The following is a 21,046-nucleotide window of genomic DNA, read 5'->3' on the forward strand; positions in this document are numbered from 1 at the left end:
TAATTCCTTTCATATTTACTGCGACTGGGCCACACCCTGAAATGCCTGCCTCAGTTTCTAGAATCATTTGCAAAGGCAAATGCATATCGTGCATGAGAGTTTTGAACAGCAGTGATCTAACAACAGTGGTCTTCAGTGTATCATGCTTGCAATGAAAACACTCTGCACCAAATTTCTAGCAGGGATTTATACAGGGTTCATACATCCACAACAGATGCAGCTGTCAGACTGTGGTTTAAAGAAGAAATTCAGGATTGGCTATCCTTTCTCTTGACAATGAATAAGTTATTTATAAAATACTCATTAAGCTAAGTTTATTTGCAAAAAATATAAAAATCACTAAAAATCATAAAAATCTCACATTTTGAACTGTTATTTGAAGTTGTATTTTGAAGTGTCTGAAACTACAGAGATTTCAAATGACAAATAACCCAGAAATCCTCAGGTTCTCACTAGCAACAGGGTAAACCACTACATGTAAGGTAAGACAATTCCTAAGTTATTTTGATAAACCCCTATTATTTAAAGAAAATGACATAATAGAAAAATTGTATTCCACATGATTAATGTTTATGCTTCTTAAACAAATATTGCTCCTTTCAAGAAAAAGTGATGTTGCCTCCAGGTACTCAGCCTATAATCTCATGGCAGCCTACCCAAACCTGTTCCCATGATCAGCACGCTTTTAAAAAGGAACTGTGTAAGAGAAAGCCTTGCTCTTCATAGGAACATAGTGACAATGCTTAATTTTAAACAATCTCATCTGCAACACTCTCCTGAGTTATCTTAGTGATTAACAAAACTGCTTTGAACAAATAAACCCTAATACCTATATTTTTATTTAACCGTTTTTCTTTTTTCATCTAGAGATAAAATAACTTAAATGGCTTTTATAACTTACACATGCCCATTCACCATCTTCAGAAGTATTCCTGGTACACAAGTGATGGGACATGCTGAGGAGCTCACAGGGCTTTGCACAGGGATTTCAGCCAGGCAGGGTGCTGGGCTGAGGGCTGCTCTGTAACTGCTAACTGTGTTTTGATGGTATTCTGCCTAGGGAATGCCGCCAAGTGTGTGATATACAAATCCATTAACTGTTCTCTTGATTTACAGCTTTGCACGCGTGTGGCGCATCTTAGAGCTGCCACCAAGACGGCTGAAACAGATGTTCCCAAAGACCAGGAGTTAGGTTGGAAGTCTTGGAGAGATAACAAATTACACAGTTTATATGAAAATACTAAGAGATCAGTTCTTTTATTTTTTTTTTCACGTAATTTAGTCACTGTTTTCTGTCATGTCTCCCCAGAAATAGAAACATACTGTAATATTCCTTGTGAAATTCATTCTGAGGAATGCTGCTACACAGCAAAAACAAAATGAAAGCAAACCCCAGTTAAGATCTGCAATAATGTCTCTCATATCACTCTAAGTACTGTATCTTGCTCTGTCTAAAACTGTGCTAGAGAACACTTATATGGCATTTACTGGCCACCTTAAGGAAGAAATATTTGCCTAGATAATAGTAACTGTGCCAGAAAAATCAACACAACAGAAATTTGTTGGGGTTTTGGGCTCTGGGCTTTGGTTTGTATATTTTTGGTTTGTGCAGAACAAACCAAAATTATTTATTCCAATCATCTATTATTTGTTGCAGTCCTGCTCCAAATAAGATTATGCCAAACAGTCTAAAAACTGAAGCTGAAGATAGAATAGATTTATAAACCACAGAAGTCACATAGAGAGGTTTTTCACTTATCTCAGAACTCCAGGTTCAATCCCAAAGAACGGGCATGCACTTAAAACACAGTGCAGATGCCTTAATTGAAAACAAAATACAAATACATATGATTCCAAAAGGGCTCTGCTCTCTCACTGACCTGCATGCTATTGTTAACAGCAGGGAAAACAGCTCTCCAACCTTACCCTCCTTACTCCAATGAGTTGGCAGGGAAAGTTTTCATTTATTTCAACCCTGTTTAGCAAGTTTCTGATCTAACAGTGTCTGTTTTTAAATCTAAAAGGGAGGAACAGTGCACTTATTCACATCCATTGCACCACTGCCATGAGAGAGATACAGTGGGGAGTTTGAGTGTGTTTCCCATCCTCTCCCTCCTCCTGAACCACACTCTGTTAAAGGAGGCTGGAGGACAGCACCTACTGTCCACTCTTAATTAAGATGGTCAAGAGGTGTGTGTGTATTAAAATAGCACAGTCAGTGGGCTGTTTTGAGCAGCTTCCTAAAGCCTTTAGCCCTTGTGCGCCTTTACAGCATTCAACTTATCAATTTACTTGCAAATGGCTCCCTGAAGTATTAACCCGGGTTAATTATTCGTCAAATATGATTATGCAGTGGTAATGTAAAAAATCGGAAATGCAGGATGGAATTTTTCACTCCAGCGGTTTGGCAATTGTGGCAGCTGGTGGAGAAGCCGGAGTAATTACCAGCCCATTCCAGCTGGTGGATCAGCACTCTGGTTCAGGGCGGGTGGGGGGAAGAAAAAAGCAATAAAGAACCAGAGGAGCGGGAATATGAGCCGTGCCAATCGACGTGGGGAAAATTTCACAGCTGCTGGTGGTGATAAATGAGAGACTGTGGCCCTACTTCTAATCAATACATGTAAATGCTACTCATTACAGCTTTTATACACACTTCTCAATTAGCCTTTCCTCCCACTGGTAACAAGGAATGTCATGCTTTCTGGACTGTGAAAGTGGTTCGGCAGTAAGTTCACCTGCATCGGTGAGACGCAGGAACAACGCTCGCATCTCAGCCTGGCAGCAGGTGGTAGCAGTGGAAGTCTAAATTCCTCCTGTAATGTGAATTAAATGAAATCCCAAGTGCTGTCATTTAATTAAATGGGTTTTTTAAATACCATTTCCTCTTTCTTCCAGCTAGAATAACCTGTTTCCAGACAGACGCACTCCTTTGCCTACACCCAAGTTCTTCAAATGTGGGGTGGGTGATACCTGCTGAGACAAAGATTTAGACTTGTAAAACCAACTAAGTTCACCCTCTGAAAAACAGACAAATGTAAAGAGGACAAAGCAGCACCTTAATAAAGAAATTATCCTTCTATTCAGAATTGAAATGTTCTCTGTTTCATTTACTCTCTGTCAAAAAAGGTTTTTTACCCCAGTTCCCCTGTGCTGTTTCTAAAAGGAAACCAAGTAGGACGAGCCCATGCAGCAACACCTCCTTTCTTTGCAGGGTTAAAAATTGTAACCATCCACTATTTCCTGGGAGTCCTGCCCAGCAGAAGCACATTCACTCCACAGGTTCACCACAGGCTTCCTCCTGTGGCTCCTGGTGCCAGGCTAAATAACTCACCAAAGCTCACCTTGTATCTGTATTGGCTGTCAGGACAGCAAAGAACTCAACTCTAAATGGAAATACACCACTATGTCCCATTCCAGGATACACCTTTCATCACAAGCCTTACACTTTTTGAAGACTCACAAAGTCTGCTTCTTTATTAATCCTAGTTATAGCCCCAATACCAAAAAAGGAACCAACACATCTGAAAATTTTTTGCAAGGTCATCTGTTTAGCGACCACATGTAGTCACTTTGCTTGACTGAGGCTTTAGGTGCTTAATGCTTTTCTAAGGGTCTTATTGTGAGAGCCAAGTGAATACATACTGTTTTTCTTTCTTCCCCAACCTTCATCCACACCAAACAAAAAGAAAAAAAAAACCAAAAAACAAACCTTATCTTTTCATGGTTTTCAAGAACAGAAACATGAATACAAGGACCATGAAGTCTCAAAACCCAACCAATGCACCAAGAAGCAGGAAAATACTGTTTAAAAAAAACAAAATTATTTTTATATTCATTATTTTGGGAGCTGATGTTTCCAAAGTGATTCTACTGTAAACACCCTTCTCATGAGAATGAATAAAGTTATTTCGGAATATTTTTTTAAGGGTGTGTCGTCACTATGTATCTCTGAAAATGTGGCCACACATTTTCTAGTTCAGCTTAAGGAGCAAAATACCCCAATTTCACCACCTAAGGCCTGATTCATTTATCATCATCAACTGGATTCTTCATGCACATCCAGAAGCAGTATCTGATCCTGCAATTTAACTCATACATGTAACCTTTCCACTTGAAAAGCTACCATTACACTTCAGGGGGGAAAATATAGAAAAAAGGTTACAGGACAGGATTTTTGGTAGGTTCTTAGTAGTCAGTTAATTTTTCCACTTTACAGAGAAGTTGGAGGTGAAAATAAAATTTTCCAAGCATTATTAAATAATATAAACCCATACTTTTAATTAATTTTGAGACATCTGATTTGTAGATTTTTTTTTCTGAGGGGCACAGACAGCATAACGTGATGTTCAGAGCTTAAGTACTCAGGCTGCCTATGCACTCAATCAGAGATGCAAGACACGTGGCTGAGTGCTTTCTTGCCTTACCCTTGAGCACAACGTACTGTATAAACACCATGCAGCTGTGTAAAACTGAGCTTTTCCAACCAAACAGTGGAAAATTATGATTAGAGGTATATCACAAAATACAGTGCTTGTGTGCTTCTACTACTAGAGATGTGCCTGATTGAACCAACATGTGATGGGTGGGGAGTATATGTGATACCAGCTGCATTTTAAAATGCATACAAATGCACTCTGCATACTTATATAATTCCAACTTCTTTAATCATAACTGACTCAGCTGTCTTATTTAAATTTAGTTTACATTTTCCTCCTTTGCTGATGGGTGAATATGGTCAAATAATGCTGAATAACCCCTTCTCAAAGGGTTAATTTGGCCCTTTGCACTAGTTCAGCTACAGAGACTTTTCAAAGCTGTGCTAGAAGTGGGACATGCACAACCCTGCACTCAGGCAAGCCCTGAGGCAACTTGCTATTAGGAGGCAGCAGCTCCCTGGCAAGAGGTCAGTGACTGCAATGAGGACACTTTCTCAAAGCAGGGAGTCTCGATAAGCCATCGGTGTTAAGTTGTTATCTAGAGAAGACGCTGGCTACTCTGGAGCTCTGTAAAATAGCTGCCTCAGCTAATGCTGAGCCCTTCTCCTACTCCACCCATTACTGCTTTCAGAGGGATCATTATGTTTAGTGTGACATTTTTACAAGGTGAAGACACTAATTCTTTCTGGCAAAGCTTAATCCAAGTCTATGTACTCACACTAGCAGCTTACTCCCTTTAGAAACACACACTTTTACTAAGATACTGCCTTTCAAAGTGTTTGGATTGATGAGGATCCACCATATCTTCTGTCCATTGAATGCATCAATATTTACCTACTAATATTCCATCTTAACATATTTCTGATACACACATTTAATGAAATTATACACACATTTGATGCAAAATTCTTTTTAAACCACACTGTTACTGATACTCTAGTTTATATATAGTCAATCATTTTTTTACATAATTACAACTGTGATCATATTTATAATTATATATAATCTTATCTGTTTCCCTAAGCATATTATCATGGACCTATATCCACTTATCCACCTTAGTTCTATAAACAAGGCTTCCATTATTTATTAAATATATATATTTGTATTCTTTTTACATGTTGACATGTTCCATAATGATAGAAAAATCAGTGAGGAGCAAGAGATGTCAAAAGAGCACTGCAAATAGAAACAACAAGGTGTTTTGCATAATGTTTTACATGTTTCTAAATACAGTTTTCTTCTAAAATACATTGCTATACTGACAATATATTGGATCTTCTTACTGAACACTAAACCATATATTTGCTCTGTGAATAGGAGAACCCGCACACAGTTCAATATTTCCTCAGTGATTCCATTCTGTACTGCTCTAAACCCACAAAGTCCTGTGTTTGTCTCTGCCTACTACACACTACCTCTTGTCACTACAAGTCACCCAGCTTTGTGCTGCTAAACTGTCAGTGACATTGTTTCAACTCATCTACTTTAAAGGCACAGGATTTGCACTCAACTTCCATATTAAAAAGAGAAACAAAAGTAAAAAGTTCATCAAAATGGAAGCCTGCATCTTAAAATAACTGTGTTACATTTTGTAGCTTTTCATTAACACATGCACTTAGACTGCAAGCTTCTAAAAATACATTTATCACAGTTTTTCTCATTATGTCACCCATATCTGATGCTATTTCCTTCATGCACTAATGAAAACTTCTCATGGCAATTGCACTCCAATGAGTCTCACAAATAGTCAGAAGCAAAATTAGGGAAAGAACTTAAATGACAACTACTTGCAACTTAGCTGTCTTTACTGTGAAAGGCGCACTTAACACTCCATCTCTGAAGTTTTGCTTCTTTCAGAATCGGGACTTTATGCTGAAGGGAAATCTGTTTCCTATTGGACTTTCCAAACTTTTCATTCTGCCTTCAGCAAATACCCACAGAATATTATATACTCTCAGTTCCAAGAAAGCCTCTTCTTTATAACCACTGAAGGTGTTGAATATTTTCAGTTTCACTGAGCTGAGTGGGGGTGGATAAAACCACCTGTACAAATTACTCAGGGCCTACTGTTATGGTGTCATTCTGTTAGTCTTTGAATCTACCCCGATATGCTCAAATCCAAGATGAAAGACATGGAAGAGATGGAAGCACCACAGATATGTTCTCATGAACTCATCACAACACAGACATCAACATTGCTTCTGATTTGGGACACCCTTCCAGGTTCATCAACTATGTTAGACTTACTAGACCACACTTGGAAAGTTCTAGTTCTTCCCCCTCTCTAAGGTTTGAGTGATGAGAAACACCAGTATGCTCTGGACCTGTTCTACTATTCTGCTATTCAACACAAAAGAAATGCTCCATCTGGAAATGGAAAATCCTTGCTTTTCTTTCTTTTTCAGTGGATTTGTTTTTATAACAAAAATAACTAAAAAGAAAGAAAATAAAGGTCCGACTTTCAGGACAGCTGTAAATAAATACACCTGTAAAAATTAAAGGAAGACTTTTCCACTGATTTTGAGGATACCACAGCTGGCTAAAATTTAGTAGTGTTTACAAAACTACATATACACAAACCCAACCTAACACAACTAAAGTTATTCTAGTTTTGTTGCCTGTGTTTGATAGACATAACTGTTCTTGTTCCATTTGTCTTAAAGAATTTGAGAACTTTCCCTTAATTTTCAAACTATTTTCTTGAATTGTTACCTTTCTGTTCCTCCCCCATTAGCAATCCTGATATTTCCTAAATTTCCTGGGAAACTTTCCTTGTTATGTGCTTCCTGCTCTTGAATAAATTATTGCTGGACTTTCACAAAGCAAATAAATCCTTGAGTTTTCTCAAGTTATTCTGAAATATGGACATGAATCATTTTGCCCCAAGGTAAGTTTAAATATACTGTCTGTTTTCCCCAGGTATCTAAGACACTGCATTTATTATGCCTGCAACTATTTCATTTTATAACTTCTCCAAAGGCTGAATGCTAGCTTGCATGAACACAGATTGTGGCAATATAGCAGACGTGAAGACATGGTGCATGCTGGCTCTTGCACAAGCTGTTAATGAGCTGTACCAAAATGGTAGCTGTCACTTTGCATTGGATCAGGGCAATCTGTACAATGTAAGGAAATTAAAAGCTCCCAGTGGCAATGGATCCTGTTTCAGTCATTAGCTACTAGGGAGTGACAGAGACCATTCAGAGGACCAGCCCCCTGTGAGGTTCTTTGGTCCTCAGGGGATTCTCTGCTAATGCTGTTTTATGCCCCACTTCTTTGTGATGCAGAGTGAGCACAAATGAATTACTATTTAATTTATTTATTTAGGTGCAGCTAACATTGCAGGGGAAACAAAAAAACACTGAGGGGAGGAAAAGCCCACAAAACATGGATGCATTGATCTAACAATCAAGATGACCACACAAGTGATTTGATGGAGGCCTATAGAGTATCTATGTAGATGTCTATGCAGTAGATACATTATAATATCAATGAATACCAAATATGTATTTCCCAGTCCTTTACTATTTTCCTCTGAAGTAGGTCCACTGAGACTGAATTAGAAAAGCAAAACCTCCATTAAGTCTTATTTCAGTATAAGACATAGTAGAGAAATATCTATCCAGCTATCTATCTATATTTTAACAGAGTCTGAGAATATTTGCTTCAATCTTTGTGTTTCAAAAGAGAACGAATCAGGCAGAAGGACAGAAGGTTACAGATTAGTCCTGGTCATTGCTCAAAGAGTGTGGGTTATAAATAATAAAGGAGAAAAGGGTGAAGGACACTAAAATATAACTTGAGACCCACAATGGAATAATCAAAGCAATGAATCTAATTTCAGCTTAAAAATACCAAGCAACTTCTGATTGAATGTCTCTGTGCTACTCTCTTCTGAAATATAGGAATTGATACACTAACGCACATTTTTAACAAGTTCCATCAGAAGAACAAACTAAAATTTCTTGCTTTTTAATGCACCATAGATAATGGGAATGTTTGTGAGCATGCACCTATAAGTATGTATGTATGTATGCATATATACTTACAGTCTATATGCATTCTTTGAAAGTTTCATGCTAAGCAGAAAACAGTAAATTGTATTGCTATTGAATATAAAATAGATGGCAGCCTGCACATACCTGGCTTGAGTTTATGTATGTACATATGCATATATTACCTATATACACATGACACGTGTATATATACAAATATATGTGTTTAGATATGAATATTACATATATACACACCTATGCATACATGCACAAACTGTTGTCATTGCTAGAGAACTGGTTTTAAAGTGCAAAAGTTGGGGCTAATCCTGCACACATGCTTCATGACAGTGACAGATCTGACATACTTGCAAGATGAGGCATATTAGGTGAAATTCGGTAAGGTGCTGAGAGGCAAATATCTGCAATACACAACCCTTTTCCCTGATGGTGAGAGCACTCTGCACTGCCCAAGAAGCAGATACCCTCTGGCAGGATCGCCATTGGAAGGGTCTTTTCCAAGACTGGTTTTTAGCCAGATAACTCAGTGCCAAAATGAGGCAAGGAAGAAAGGAATCACTCAGTAAGCACCTTTAAAATTATGAAAAGGTCTGAAAGACAATTTTCTCCAGCCTTTTACCTCAGATGTTTCTAGGCTTGTCCCCTGTGTCTCAGTAATGGAAAATTCCACTATTCCATCAGAAGCAGGATCAGGCCATCGGTTTATCCAAAGTATAGACTTTCCTAAAGACAACCACTGTCTACTGGAGATGAAATGATGAAATTTACAGACAACCCCATGGCTAAGGTGATTTTCCTTCTTCATACATCTCATGAAAATATGTTTAGTGTTTCATGTGCTCAAGCAATGTGAAGAGCCACAATCTCACTCAGATCACTAGGTCAAAAGAAAAATGAGATTGTAGTCAAGCATATGGAAAATAAGGACTTAATAACATTAAGTTTTTCTTGGTCTTAGGGGTGCCACCTCATAACCTTGAAATGATCAAAGCTGGAATTTTAATGTCTGAACACAAAATACCCAACTAAAATAGACTAAGGTAGTGGAGATGAAGTCACGCAGCACAACCACGGCTCCCAAAAGGGCCTGCAGTGAGACTGGGACTTCTTATACATGCAGGGCAAGGGAGAAGGCAGCAGGGATCCTCTGAGCAGACAGTCACTACCATGTGGGTATGATATATTTTCATAGTGGATTTTGAAATTCTTAATTCCCCAGAGTAGTTCCTGAACTGAAAGAAGTCATTTTGTTCAGTGGTGTCCTGGGAGCGGGGAAAGGGCAGAGGGAAGGGGCAGAGCTTAGAGCCACATGGGCATGGTTACACTGCTATTCCATAGCACTGATGGCTTTGGCAGCAACAGGAGGGGAGTACATCCCAGAAGTGTGGCATTTTTGTTTCCCTCTCTTCCACTGAGAGGCTGCTGGGGCCAGCTGTGCGGACCATGCCTTCTTTTGCCACTCCCTTCTTGTCCCTTGGGACAGCATGGCTCTGGGCAGAGAACAGAGCTGAGCCCAGTGGAGAGGAGTGGACTGGTCAAAAGGAGTGACGCTGTAGGGAACCAAGCCCCAGTGGAGTGGAGTGGAGTGGTCAACAGCAGCAGCACCAGTGCAGGAAGCAGACATGGGGAACAAAGTGGCAGCATGCACAACACTGACAATCTAGCTTTTGGGAGTTGGTCCATCATTGTCTTGGGCTTGCGGACAGGGAGAGCACTGTGGGGAGCACCTGCCATCTTGTCTTTATCCCAGTGGCCACACAGAACTAAGTTAAGGTGGTGAACACATTTTTGTGTCTAAAGCACCTTCTCTTTTTATATACCCTGGTTATTAATATTGCTGGTGTTACTGTGCGTTTCTTTTTCTGTTACTTTTGGTTCAGTAACTTCTTGTCTCAACCCATATTGCTCTCCAAACTTGCTCTTTAGACACAGCACTTTTTTACAAAAGACTAGTTCCAGAATCGTGGGTGAGCAGTGGCAATTGTCCTGTTCAGTTTTGGCACATCTGAAATGAGTCCCACAAGTTGGTACAAGCTGGACTCCTCCAGTAATTTTGCTGCCAGCAATTAACAAGGCTGAGTGTGAAAAAGGTGATTTTTTAATAATGATAGAAGACGTGAATTTGGAGGCTTTGAAAAACATCACCCTGCCAAATTTTGTTCCAGTATATGCAAGACAAAGCATAAATAAACTAATAATGCTGGGCAATAAGTATTTCCCTACTGTTACTTCAGGAAATCATTGAGTCATCACTGTTGCAGGCAAAACTTACCCTCAGAAATCATATAGCATAAAAAATTTTAGTTTGAAGTTTAAAAACCTAAGACTGGAGCTTAATAAAATCATGCATTTATGCAAACACACTGGAAAATATGAGGCAAGCCTAGCTATATGAGTTTCTTCCAGTTCTTATGACATAAAAAATGTTTCAGGACGTATCTAAGGAAATTTTTTTAGATCAAATGCAAGGGTACCTCTACATCCATTACTTTAACAAGAAGAATTTTGTATTCATGCTGCAACTTCTAATTGCATGCCATAGTAGTTAACAGGAGGCTAATTTCATATATGCACCCTCACTCACAATTTAAAACAAAGTCTGAAAGAGAAAATTGTCAGATTTCTATCTTTGACAAATGTGAAATTGTACAAATGTCAGTACATGTAACTGTAAATAAAATAGAGAAGAAGAAAGCTCAAAATAAAGGTCAGGGAAAGCTGAAAGTCTCCCTTCTAGACATAATACAGTATATAAAGTTATTACCAGGCCTTCCAGGCCGTGCACAACTTTGTCCCCTTCTACATCTCATCTCTAGTTGCTCATGATCTCTGCTTTGCCACTTCAACTTACCTTTTGACTATCTAAGATGTTTATATAACCCCCATTACATTACTGGGGAAAAATCTTGCAATCTTTTAATGTTTTTATCACTCTGAGACAGGGCCAAGGTATTATCCCTACTTTATACAGAGGGAACCTGGGTGAAGCAAAGGTAAGGTAGATTTTTTAGGTGCTTAGAGTCTAGCATTAAGTTAAGGTGCTTGGAAACTCTTAGGAGAAAGTCCATATAAACACATCAAACTGCGTTAATTTATGTCCTTCCTCTTTTATTTGATCCTCCTGATCTATTTTGAGAGTCCCTTGTTCTATATCCATTTTCAAAAGTCGCTACCATAGACAATGCCTGATAGAGTGGAAATTAAGGCAAGCTAATCTTTAAAATTCCATGGATCAGATTTTTAAAGATGTTTAAATGCCTAGTTCTCATCCTTGAATAAGAATAATAAGATGTAAGGCACTCCCAAAAAACACCTGAGATCCTACCATGCCCAAAAGGGCACTGTTTTAATACCTTTAAAATTTGGGCTGTACCCAGTGGTGTCACAAGAAGTACGAAAAGTGAGGAGAAGCTGCAGCTTGAACCACCCTTTCTTGAATCCTTCAGAAAGACCTTCTTTGAGGCACTATATTTTTTCTGTTATCTGACACAAAATAATTCTCTTCACCAAAGCAACTCCCAAAATCTGGGAGCTCACACATTCATTCCTCTGCCAAGACCACCCTATATACTAATTTCTGGTTAGCTGATTGCTACTGTCTCTGGAACTTTCACATTCAAGTGAAATCATTATATTTTCCTATATTAAAAATTGGAGGATATATGCTAATTAGTAACTTATCTCTTGTCTATGTAAAGAACTTGCTGTTTTACCATAGATAATATGGCTTCCTCCCTGGTTGAGCCTGCTTGGTCCAAGTTCTGAATCAGGAGTCTCATCTCTGCTGTAATCCCAAGGAAATGCCAAAAATCCCCAAAAATATGCTTGCTGGTTCTATTGTAATTTCAGTATCATCAAGATTCGAAGATTATCTAAAAGTGAGCCAATTCCACAGCCTCTAGTTGAGGCTATGCAGACTCACAGGCCTGAGGTAGATGTCAGTGCATTGCTTTATTCTCTGTTCAAATTAAAGGTTTGCTTTGTGTATAGAAGAGGTTAAGGTCTTACACTTTTTAATATTTTATAGAAGTTCAGACCTGTTATTTACTGAGAAAAACACTAATAGGAGGCCAAATGCTCCTAACGACATGGCAGGTTTAGTAGTAAGTATTAAAAGTCAAGAAAAAAACCCTAAGCCCTTCCTCAGTGCTTACCATAGCATTTGCAAATGTAAAAGCACAGAACTTTACATGTAGATTTTCCATTAGTTTCTTAACATAGGGAAGAAAGAATGCTTTCCTTTCTAATGACAGAGCAAGGAAATGCGATAAGAAAATTGCCCTCATATTTACAGTTTCAACTAAAATCCCTCTCCACTTTTAACTAACCATGATGTTTTTCAGTCCTTGTCCTGAGCTAGTTTCTAAAATTGTAAGCTTCTGAGCACAGTGAGTGTTGCAGATGTAAATCAGGCAAGAAAAGTGTTCAACCTACATGAATATTGCACATGTATAGCAATTGTACTTCATGGTGAAAATTCGATGTCTGTAAAATATGACTGATATTCAAAATATGAAACACTAAATTAAGATCTCACTTTATGCTTGTGTGGCTTGCAAATTTTAAAGTAAAACATTCTGCACACAATTCATAAATTAATGAAATTGAGATTAAATGAGGAGGCAGCAATAAAAGGAATATTAAAAAAGGTTGCTTTTAGGATGCTCCTAGAATGCTGTCTCGAAACAAAATGCCTTCTGGTTAGCCTGTTAAGAATATCTAGTTCCCCAAAAAGGATTTAAATGAAATATTGCCATTAATCTATTCTGTCTCAAAGTCCACATCACTCCCAACATATGGGAGATATTATGCCTGAAACACAGCTGATTAGGAAATGTAGCCTGCTGCTTGGTTTATTTTTATAAAAAAGAAGCATGAAATACTAATACAGTATATTGTGTGTAGAGAGGCTTTATTAGAATAATCTCTCCCTAAAGATGCTTTAAGACTAACACATCCACTGACCCATGAAGGGTAAATGCTAAATTCTTACAGTCAAATATATTCATTGTAACTCTTAGAAAAAGATGGATGAGCTGTGACTCCTCTTTATATTACTGTGAGATGGATAAGTACTTACGATCACCTGGAAGGTGATCACCACCACTAGAAGCATCACCTCCTAGCTGTTAAAGATGACTGAATTCTGGCAAAGGTGGTTTGTTTACATAGCCATAAAACTGCTGTAGTATTTCACTTTCTCTGTGTCTCCCTGTACATTTTTATAACATTGCTCTCATAAGAAGGTAAATTTCAGATGCTGCAAAGGCAACTGGAAAGTAGGCTTTTATTAAATAGTCTCATTTTCTAAGAAGGCAGCATAATCTAATAATTAATTTACAAACCCTTAATCTTAAATCAGAAAATAATTTATTAAAGCAGCAAGTGTGCACTCTTTGCAGCATGAGGCTTTTTGCAGACTCACTGAAGGCTAAACAGTGAGTTTCTGTAAGCTCAGCCAGTGACAGTTCTGTAGCACATGGTATCATCACTCGGCCCCAGCAGCACGTGGTTAAATACCTGTAGGTATCACAGAACACCAGTGAGAATTTTGATCTCAGGACCTAGCTCAGGGACTTGAACTCCACAAACTGAGAGTCCTCACAACACCTGGAGTTTCATTTGAACCTGAAGGAGTTCAGAGACTAATCCTTATTGCATTGTAACTTTGCCATAGGGGTTATCAGTGTATAGGATACAGAACCCACCAGGACAGAGGAAAACACAGGGTCCAGTTCTCCTGCATTCATGCTCAGAGGGAAACTGGGAGCCAAAAGCTACTACCTCTCAGAAACACAAGATCCAGGCAAAATTGCATGTTAGCCTCTGGCTCCATCTGCCAGCTGTCTACAAAAAGGTCAGATGCTGAAACTGAATTTGGCTGGAACCAAGAATCATGTGTCTACCCTATCTGAAAAAAATAAAAATACATTACCTTCTTACCTTGGCTTCCTAAGAAGCTCAGAATAGAGCAGAATAGAGTTACTTGATGAATATTTACCAAACTTGTGGGTTGTAGTCCATGAGCTGTACTGCTCTGGCCCAACATTGCATTCAGTATTGGAGGCTTGGAACTGCACGTGCTCTCTGAACCAATGACAACACTAGGTACAAAGGATCTTCCTCAGACATGGGAGAAATATCCCACAGAAAACTTACCTAAACAAATGTACTCTTGCTCCAGAAGCTATCATTTCCTAAGTCTATCATTTCAGTATAATTGGTACTGTGGAGTGCACTAGTCATAGGACTCTCCCTCTCTTGCTGCCTTGACACTAGGCACGTTTCAGGGGTTAACAGCCCCAAATTTCTAGCTCCTGGGACCACTGCTTCAACAGGCTGCCCTGACATCATGGACCACATTTTTCTAGTGAGGCATCCTGCATCTTGAAAAACTGGGAAACTATGATGGTTTGGATTGGAGAGGCGTGTGGGGGATGTTTGTGGGTTTGTGTTTGTTTATTTATGCACTGTGGTTTTGTTTGGTTGGATTTTAAAGGTTTTGAGACAGATTTAAACCATACAACTGCGGTACTTAAGCATCAGTATTAAAAGTTGATACCCTATTAGAAATATAGGCCATATCATGTTTCTACTGCGGTACACCAAAAAATTATCAACTACAATAATGATAGACAGTTGCCTTTAATGGATGAGCACATGAACACAAGAATCAGAATGAAAACTACAGTTGTTTGATAAATCCATGCCTGCTCCTGGTACATATTCCAAAGGAACCAAGTTCATAAACAGCATAAAGAAGTAAGTAACTATAATCTAATGAGTCAGAGCAGACAACTCCCAGATACATCCTTTTTCAAGTCCTGCCTGCTCTCTGCAAGGCGTGCAACATCTCCCAAAGTCACCAAAATGGTTTAAATCTAGCTTAATTAGAGAGCAAGTAATACTAGGAGAATTTCTTGTAAAGTATGATAAAAATAATTAGAGTCATTAAATCTCACACTCAAGCAACAGGGGTATGAACCTACTCAAGCAACGTGTGAAAACCTTTTACTAGTTTTCTTGGTCTTCAAGGCCCATCTGTCTAACTATGTAAAGTAAAATGATACTCAGTGACGTTCTGAAGCTTATTTTTTAAAAAGAACTTCAAAATTTCGAAACAGGATGTGCTACAAATAAGAAAAGGTTTACATTATTAAAATCTAAAATACTGGTACAAGTCCAGAGCGATTCAGAATGAGCACAGTATCAAGTAAATGCAAATAAAATTCAAGAATAAAAAAATTAACTGTTTTAAAATTGAAAATGCTTGAGTTTCATAGCCTATTCCCCATATCACAATCCCCTCAATTAAGAAAAAAAGAAGGGTAGTAGTCACTGGTTATTCTATTTTAAAAGGAATGGAGGGCCAACTGGACCTGACCTGCAGGGAGGTGTGTTCCTTCCGTGTGACCTGGGTCAGGGACATCACCAATAAACTTCCCAGCCTGGTACTCCCCACTGATTATTACCCACTGCTGGTTTTCCGAGTGGATGAAGTCCCAATGAAAAGGCTGTGGATGATCAAGAAGGATGCCCGGACCTAGGGACAACTGGTCAAGGGATTAGGAACACAGCTTGTGTTCTGTTCTGTCCTGCCAGTTGCAGGGAATGTTGGGGCAAGAAACACAAAAATCATGCAGATGAACACTTGGCTTTGAGACTGGTGTTCCCAGCAGAATTATGGGGATTTTGATTGTGGATCAGTTTATATGACAGAGAGCCCACTGGTAACAAACAGGGTCCACCTGTCTCAAAGAGGGAAAAGAATCTTAGCTTGGGATTTAGTAAGGCTTTTTGAAAGAATTTTGCACCAGAGTTGAAGAGGGATATGGATGTTGCCAGGGTTGACAAAGGCAATGTGTGGTATAGGGTGGACTATTGCAACCACCCAAATAGCTAAAGAAGGCTCAAAAAGGGATACCTCCAGCAAAAACAAACATCCAAAGAAATGACCCAAGACAGGACAATTGGGCAGTCCTTTTCATCCCCACTTGGATATTGACTCAATCATAAAATGCCTGCACATTAACACATGCAGTATGGGGAATAAACAGGAGGAGCTAGAGGTCACTCACAGGGCTTTGATCTCATTGCAGTTAAAGACATGGTAGGATAGCTCACGTGACTGGCATCATAGAATTATAGAATATCCTGCATTGGAAGGGATCCACAAGGGTCATCGCAGTTATGACTGAGTTTCACTATTGATGGCTACAGGCTGTTCAGAAGACAGAGGGGAGAAAGGAGAGGTGGAGGCATCCACCACAAGAGGTAGATTGAGTGTGAAGAGCTGTCTTTGAAGAACAGCCACAAGCAGGTCGAAACTGTGGGTAAGAATCAAAAATAGAGGAAACAAAGGGAACCTTGTGGTTGGTGTCTACTACAGCCTGCCTGATCAAGGGGATCCTATTGATGGAGCCTTCTTGCTCCAGCTATAGGAAGCATCACACTAGCAGGCTCTTACCCTTCTGGAAGACTTCAGCCACCTTGACATCTGGTGAAAAAGTACCATGGCAAGCTGTAGGCAATCCAGGAGACTTCTAGAATGCGTGAAGGGTAGATTCTTGACCCAGATAATAGAAAGCCCTACGAGAAGAGATTTGTTACTGGATCTGTTGGTCACCAACACAAGTGAGCTTATTGGGGATGTCAAAATTTGAATAAGCCTGGGCTGCAGTGATCATGCACTGGTGGAATTCACAGTCCTGAGGAATATGGGTCAGGTAAGGTGCAAGAGTAAGCTCCAGAACTTTAGGAAAGCAGACTTCCAGCCTTTCAGGGGGGTAGTGGGATACCATGGAAGACTGCCACAGGAACAAACGAGTGGAACAGAGCTGGCATATCTTTAAGGAAGTCTTCCAGAGAATGCAAGAGCTAGGAATCCCCAGGAGCAAGAAATCAGGCAAAGAAGGCAAGAGACTGCTGGTCAAACTAAAGGGAAAGAAGCAAGTACATGGGCAGTTAAGGCTAGGACAGGTGACCCAGGGAGAGCATAGAGACAAAGTATAGTTGTGTAGTGACGGGAGGAGTAAGCCAAGGTGAAGGTAGAACTGAACCTGGCAAGGGATGCAAAGAATAACAGGAAGGGCTTCTATGGGTATGTTAACCAGATGGTCAAAGAGGGTGTACATCCTCTGATAAACAGTGCTGAAAAACCGGTAACAAAGGATGAGGAGAAAGTTGAGGTACTCAACAACTTTTTTGTCACATTCTTTAATAACAACCTCTCTTTCCATGCCTCTCTAGAGGATGGAGAGCAGGATGGAGACTGGGGGAGCGAAGTTTCTTTTAAAGCAAGAACCAAACCTATGGAAGATGTGATTGTTCAGCCCAATATTTTTTTCCCCTGATAATTGGGGATGATAATGAAACAAAAACAGATGGTATAAAACTGGACATGAATATTTCTAGCTGATAATTAGAAGGGTTCCTTAGTATCACAGTACAAGGTTAAGAATAAGGTTTCCAGTAGGATTAGCAGGTAAACCAATATGTATATACATATGTGACAGCACAAGAGTTAAAAAAAAACAAAAACATTTTGCCTCAAGATGAGATAGTTCTAAAGGGCTACATAGTGTAGGAAAGATAGACCAGGAAAGTGCAGTGGTAGAGTTGCTTTCTATGTGAGGCAACACTTGGAATGTATTAGGCTCTCTCTTGGGGTAGAGGACAAGTAAGCCAAGAGCTTATGGGTTAGGATAAAACAGCAGACTAGTAAGGGTGACATTGTAGTGGGTGTTTGCTACAGGTAGCCTGAGCAGGAGGAGTAAGTGTAACCTACAGGCAGGTTGAAGCAGTCTTGAAGTCACAGGCGCTGGTTCCTGTGGGGCCCTTTAAGTACCCTGGCATCTGCTGGAGAAACAACACAGTGAAGTACAAACAGCCCAGAAGGTTCTCGGAAAGCACTGATGACAACTTCCTGACACAGGCAGTGAGAACCCCAGAAGGAATGATGTGCTTCCTGACCTCATACTAACAAACAGGGAAGGCCTTGCTGGAGATGTGAAGGTTGGGAGCAGCCTTGGCTCTAGTGACTAGAGACTGTGGACTATCAAGGAAGGAGGCAAGGAGGGAGCAGGGCAGCAAATAAGATTGCAACCATGGACTTCAGGAGAGCTAATTTTAGCCTCTTTAGGGATCTTCTTGGAAAAATCCAATGGGAACAGGTTCTTGAGAGAAGAGAAATCCAAGAGCTGGTTGATAGTCAAGGATCACATCCTCCAGTCTCAAAAACAGTGTATCCCAATGAGCAAGAAATTGGGCAAAGTGGTCAAAGAGAGATCTTCATGTATGAATAAAGAAGTTCTGTCAATACCCAAGCAGAACCAGAAAATACACAAGAGATGGAGACAGGGTCAGGTCACTTGGGCTGAATATAGAGAGGCTGTCAGTGTAAATAGAAATGAGACAAGGAAGGTCAAAGACCATCTGGAATTAAATCTGGCCAAGAATGTCGAGGACAACAAGAAGGGTTTCTTCAAATGTCAATAACAAAAGGAAAATGAAGGAAAATGTGGGCCCATTACCAGATGGAGAGGTCACCCTGGTAAAAAAATGGATGCAGAGAAGGCAGAGTAACTGAATGCTTTCATTGCATCAATCTTCACTGACATGGCCAACCCTCGGGAATCTTTAACACAGGGTACCAGGGTCAAGGAACATTGATTGGAAGGAAGACTTTCCCTCATTCAGGGAGGATTGGTTTAGAGGACACATAGGCAACTTTGATATCTGCAAGTCCATGGGTTGTGGGATGCACCCACCAGTGCTGAGAGAGCTGGAGGACATCACAGCAGGGACATTAATGGTCATCTTTGAAATGTTGCAGAGATCAGGAGAGGTGCCTGAGCACTGAGGGAGAGTAAATGTCACCTCAGTCTTCAAAAGGGGCAAGGAGGACCCAGGGAATACCAGCCAGCCAGCCAAACTCAGTCACTGGAAATGTGACAGAGTGCCTCAAGATGGAGGCCAGCTCTATCCACATGGATGACAAGAAGGGGATCAGGAGTAGTCAGCATGGATTCACAAGGGTAAATCATGCTTCACCTGATGGCCTTCCATGATGAGACAACTACCTGGATGGATGAGGGCAGAGCAGTGTGTATTGGCTACCTCAACTTTAACAAGGCTTTTAACTCTGCCTCTCACAATGTCCTCATAGGTAAATTCAGGAAGTGTGGACTGGATGAGTGGACAGCAAGGTGGATTGAGAACTGCCTGAATGGCACATCCAGAGGGACAAAATCCATAGGTCTAGCTGGAGGCTTGTCACTAGTGGTGTCTGCCAAGGTCACTACTGGGTCCAGAATTGTTTCACTTGTTCATCAGTGACTTGGGGGGAGGGGTGGATGCCTCCTCAGCAAATTCACTGACAACTCAAAGCTGGGAGGAGTGACAGATACCACAGAGGGCTATGCAGCCCTTCAGGAGGACCTCAGCAGGTTGGAGAGATGGGCAGAAAGAGCTGTCCAAAGTCCAACAAAGGCAATTGCAGAGTCCTGTGCCTGGGGAAGAAAAACCCCCTACACCAGTCCAGGCTGGAGGCCAAGCTGCTGGAAAGCAGCTCTGTGGAGAAGGACCTGTGGGTCCTGGTGGACAACAAGCTGTCCATGAGCCAGCAGTGAGCCCCTGTGGCCAAGAAGGCCAATGGTCTCCTCGGGTGTATTAGGAACAGCATTGCCAGCAGGTGGAGGGAGGTGATCCTGACCTTCTACTCAGCCTGGTGAGGCACATCTGGAGTGCTGTGTCCAGTTCTGGGCTCCTCAGGACATGAGTGACATGGAGCTCCTGGAGTGGGTTCAGCAGAGGACAACAAAGGTGATCAGAGGACTAGAGTATCTCTTACAAGGAAAGAGAGAGCTGGGCCTGTTCAGCCTTGAGAAGAGACAACTGAGAGATGACCTCACTAATGTGTATAAATATCTAAAGCAGGGTGCCAAGAGGAGGGAGCCAGGCTCTTCTCAATGGTGCCAAGCAATAGGACAAGAGGCAACAGGCAGAGACTGATGCAAGAAAGTTCCACCTGAATATAAGAAAGAACTTCTTTCTGTCAGGGTGACAGAGCACTGGAGAAGTTGTGGAGTCTTCCTCGCTGGAGATAATCAAGAACCATCTGGACACAATCCTGTGCCAGGATTGTGCCCTAGGTGCTCTAGGATGACTCTGCACAGGGAGGTTGGACCTGATAACCCTCTGTGATAATCTCAGCTAGTACATTTACAGCTGCACTTTCAACCACAAGTCTTTTTTCTCTTCTTTTGTCTTCTGAGTAGTACCTTGATTTGACCTCCGTGCTGTGTGACACTTCTTGTTTTACTTTATTTAAATATAGAAAATCTAGGGTACATTACTGCTTTACCCTTACCATCTCATTTTGTTCTCTCTTCCATATGACCCATGAGTGTGTGTTATAATAACTCTGTTTCAACTCCTATTACCCTTAGTGCAGCTGTGGAAATCTAGCAGTCAACACCCATGATATCAACACCTACTGCATTCTTAATCAGAAGGATGAAGCCCAAGGAGCCCAGTACCTGAGGAGGCTAGAATACTCTACTACCTCCATCTTAATAAATAAAGGCAACTTTT

At 40.4% G+C, this 21,046-nt stretch overlaps 1 protein-coding gene across 2 annotated transcripts in view; it reads right to left on the bottom strand.

The window, feature by feature from the left end:
* POU6F2 (POU class 6 homeobox 2) overlaps positions 1-21,046 on the bottom strand; it is a 259,099-nt gene that overhangs the window by 209,536 nt on the left and 28,517 nt on the right. The gene's annotated exons all lie outside the window — the stretch shown is intronic.

Source organism: Poecile atricapillus, chromosome 2 (assembly GCF_030490865.1).
Source record: "Poecile atricapillus isolate bPoeAtr1 chromosome 2, bPoeAtr1.hap1, whole genome shotgun sequence".
NCBI lineage: Eukaryota > Metazoa > Chordata > Aves > Passeriformes > Paridae > Poecile > Poecile atricapillus.